Source organism: Odocoileus virginianus, chromosome 2 (assembly GCF_023699985.2).
Source record: "Odocoileus virginianus isolate 20LAN1187 ecotype Illinois chromosome 2, Ovbor_1.2, whole genome shotgun sequence".
Classification (NCBI taxonomy): Eukaryota; Metazoa; Chordata; class Mammalia; order Artiodactyla; family Cervidae; genus Odocoileus; species Odocoileus virginianus.
The window spans coordinates 83,088,465-83,092,643 of NC_069675.1; the positions used below are offsets into that span (position 1 = coordinate 83,088,465).

Here is a 4,179-nt window from a genome sequence, read left to right on the forward strand (position 1 = left end):
TTCCTCCCTTCCCCAGCACCCCTGGACCTAGAATATCTGTCTGATGGTCCATCCGTGCTATGAGACTGTAAGCAAATTGGACACAGCTAGAAAGCAGGGAAGGGCATGGCACCTGGTGATGCTGGGCTGACTTGGCTGGGGGTCTTAGAGCTTGGTGTCTGGATGAAGATGGGTCTCCGGTGGTGAGGGATGGGGGGGAAGGTCAGAAACAGATGAACCATATTGATATCTTTAGACAGAACTGTCCCTGGAGAATGCCCAGTGAGGGCACCTGTGAGTATGTCTGCCTGTGGACTCTGGGGAGCTATGGGGAGCAGGTGGTTAGAGCTTCAGGGAGCCTGGTGGGGAGGCTGGGGAAGGGGAAGCAGGGTGGTGGTAAGGGAAGTGCCAATCCGGGGCTGGGAAAGGCCAGACTGAGGACAAGCACCTGAAGGAGAGGCAGGGGGCAGCTGGTCATCTGGGAACAGAGCCCCTCCCCTTTCTCACCCCCCAGTTCTACAGTGTGGGCTATAATCCCCCACATAGGCTGAACCCCTTCAAGTCAGCTGGGATGTAGTAGAAACCGTCATGACCTTCTTTTCAGACCATGTAATTTAGAATCCAACAGGGGGCTTTTGAGAGTGAAGAGGGTGCTTTAAGTTGTCCTGGGTGACAGACACACACTAGAACGTTTAGAACAGCCTGCCCTGTTCTAGAAGCCCTGGTCCACATAGAGTCAGCACTGGTCGGCTGTGCGCCCCTGAGCATAGCACCTGACCCCTCCAGACCTCAGTCTTCTCGTGTGAGAAACGGGTACAGTAAGATGTCATTAGTGGGCGTCCAAGGGTGAGTTGAGAGATGTGGCTTGAATCTGGAAACATTAGAGCTATAATCAGAAGTCTCAAGTCACTGCCAAGTACACATGACTAGGCGCTCCCAGGTGTAAGGATTGGAAGGTGAATATGGGAGCGATTCTCCTACTCTCTCAAGCATGGTCCTGGGATGCAAAGGGGGTTGTTTCTGAGGACAGTGAGGTCGTGAGGGGCTGTCTGGAAAATTCTCATGTTCTCCTGAGGAACCGAATCCCATCTCATCTCTGGGGACACCCCAACAGCCCCTCTGGGTGGAGCTGGCACCTCCCCACTGTAGACGAGGGAACTCAGTCCCAATGGAGTACAAGGCCTGCCTGCAGCCCCACAGCTAGGGTACAGATCTCCAGAACCTCTGCAAGACCTACCCGCTCCACCCACAGCCCCCGGGCCCCGGGAACCATCGAGCAATTCCTGAGGGCCAGGCACTGGCTAAATGCCTCAGCAATTGTCCCTTCTGACCGCAAGAGCAGGTATCGCACTCTCCATTTTCAGAGAAGGAATCGAAGGCCCTCAATGTCAACTCAGCTCCAGGGTCAAGTGGAATTAGAACCGTCTTCTGCCTGACTCTACAGCCGGCAGCCTCCCGGTAGGTCGTTCCCAGGAGAGTAGACCCGGTCTGGCCTGAAGCCCAGCTGACAGGAAGCAGCCAGAGGGACGCCTACGTAGATTTGTGTTTCCTGCAAGCCTGATAAAATGAAGTCTGCAGGCCCTGCTGGCTAGCTGGTAGAATTCACCCCTCCCCCGGGAGACCCGGGGGCCTAAGTCCTGCCCGTGCGGGTGTGGTTCAGATGGACCCATGGGGAAAAGGTGTCTCTCCCCCTGGCTCAGCTTAGCCCTGACCCTCCCGGGGTAAGAGCCCCCTCCCCCACCCCCAACTCTGCTGGTCCCCAGGCCCCAGAGCCCAGCTCTCGTCAAGAGAGGGGGCCCATGATGGAACCAGTGGCTTCAGCCTCCCCAGGGTGGTGAGATCAGATCCGATCAGAAGTTTGCATTCCAACCCTGCCCTTCACATCCTCATGTTCTTACTGTGACCCCTTCTCCTTGGGGTGAGTGGTCAGCACCCCCCATACACCCGACTGGTCTCCTTTGTCATGTCCTGATTTTCTCCGTAGCACTGATCACCTGACTCATTCATCGCGCCCATGGTTCAGCCCCTGCCTGACTCTCCACGACATGCCGACCCTCCAAGGCAGGATCTCATCCCCACCTTGTTGTAGGGGTCTGAAGACATTCACTGGGGGTCTCTGCAGAGCTCCAGACAAGGGTGCCCTGCCATCGGCTCGCAGGCAGGCACATCCGAGAGGGGGGCCTTAACCTCACCCCCCACTGCGCACCTTCCCTTCTCCGCCCCCCACTTGGGTCATGAAGCTCCCTCTGCCCCTTGCCCTTGCAGCTTCCTGGGCTGAGCATGGTCATATCTGTTTAACGTGCTCCTATTTGCAAAGCTCCATCTCAGTTACCCTCATCTGATCTCCTGCAAGGAAGGCGTCAGCACTCCTTCTGGACAGATATGAGCGCTGGGCCAGGGAGGCCAGTTTGCCGGGCTAGTCCAGGCAGAGCAGCGAGTCGCTTTCCATGGGAGGTTTCTGGCTCCTGCTGCAGCACCCCTCCAAGCTGTGCCCCTCGCAGCCCCGACATTGCTCACCCTCATCCCCAGGCAGCCCTTCCTGCCCCAGGGCCCTCGGGCAAAAGGCACTCCCCTGCCCATCCAGCTGCTTCCTTCCGGAATTGCAGGGCCCACTGACCCAGGCCCCTTAGCAGAGGCTGAAGATGGCTCTCAGCAGCTCCCCAAGTGTCCCTCCTCCGGCCTAAAATTTTCTTTGTTCCTTTAGCTCGTTCCCTGTGGTCTGGTTTTCCATCTGACTTGCCTGCAGGGCAAGAGTAAGAGGGTGTCTCTGGTCTTTTTATGAAGGGCCTGGAGATTTCAGTAAAACTGCCTCATGACAAGAGTGACAGAGCCTCAATTCATGCAGCCAGATGTATGACGCTCAAAATTAGATGTGTGCGCAGTTGTGTCTGACTCTGTACGACCCCATGTACTGAGCTCCCCAGACTCCTCTGTCCATGGGATTTCCCAGGCAAGAATACTGGAGTGGGTTGCCCTGCCCTCCTCCAGGGGATCTTCCAGACCCAGGGATCAATGTACCTAACGAACCCAGGGATGTACCCAGGGATACATCTCTTGCCTATCCTGCACTGGCAGGTAGGTTCTTTACCCCTAGCACCGCCTGGGAGGCCCAAAATTTAGATATCCACCCCCAAAGTGCAGTATTTGGGAGACAGACAGTGCCTTCTGAGTTGGGAGGGTGTGGCTGAATGACAGCTGAGGGCCAGCCTGCCCTCCTCATATGAGAACCTTCTTTGGAATAATCTGCGAGACCAAGGGGTGAGCACTCTGAGTGTTGGATACAGCCACACCTGCGTGACACATTGTAAGCCTGTCAATCATTACCCGGGTATTTACTGATTGTTCAACTATTTACTTTGCTGAAGCCAATTTGAAATAGTTTTCTGTCACTTGCAATCCAAAGCTGACTGTGACAGCTTTGTGAGCACAAAGTATCCTATGGTGGCACCTTAAAATTGGGTTCCTCACGTTTGAGTCAGTTCTAATGAGGTGGTTGAAACTGGAGTCTGTTATACTGAGTGAAATAAGTTAGAGAGAGAAGAACCAATACAGTATATTAACGCATATATATGGAATCTGGAAAGATGGTAACGACGACCCTATATGTGAGATAGCAAAAGACACAGATATAAAGAACAGACTTTTGGACTCTGTGGGAGAAGGCGAGGGTGGGATGATTTAAGAGAATAGCATTGAAACATATATATTACCATATGTGAAATAGACGACCAGTCCAAGTTTGATGCATGAGACAGGGCACTCAAAGCCGGTGCACTGGGACAACCAGAGGGATGGGATGGGGAGGGAGGGGGATTCGGGATGGGGGACATACGTACACCCATGGCTGATTCATGTCAATGTATGGCAAAACCACCACAATATTGTAAAGTAATTAGCCTCCAATTAAAATAAATAAATTAATATTTTTAAAAACTGGGTTTCTAGCAACTAAGCTTATAGTAGTTATAAAATAATTATAATTATATATGTTATCTTCATACTAATTAATAATATAAATTTAAAATAACCTACGTCATCCATCCAGAGTCTTAGAAATGGCCTGAGGCCATGTTTGTCCATGTGCTTGGCAACAATTAATATTAATTAAGAAATAAATGAACTGACATCTACTAAGGGCCCCCACTTTCTGTGTTTCAGGCACGTGTCTTTCATATGCATTATTTCATCTCCCCAACATCC

The 4,179-nt window shown here is 52.5% G+C and overlaps 1 long non-coding RNA gene across 1 annotated transcript; it reads left to right on the forward strand.

The window, feature by feature from the left end:
- Nucleotides 1-531: 531 nt before the first annotated feature.
- On the forward strand, nt 532-3,516 carry LOC110136644 (uncharacterized). The gene is made up of 3 exons (XR_002313692.2): nt 532-935; nt 1,344-1,437; nt 1,964-3,516. It is a non-coding gene; the product is annotated as an uncharacterized lncRNA (long non-coding RNA).
- Nucleotides 3,517-4,179: the final 663 nt, after the last annotated feature.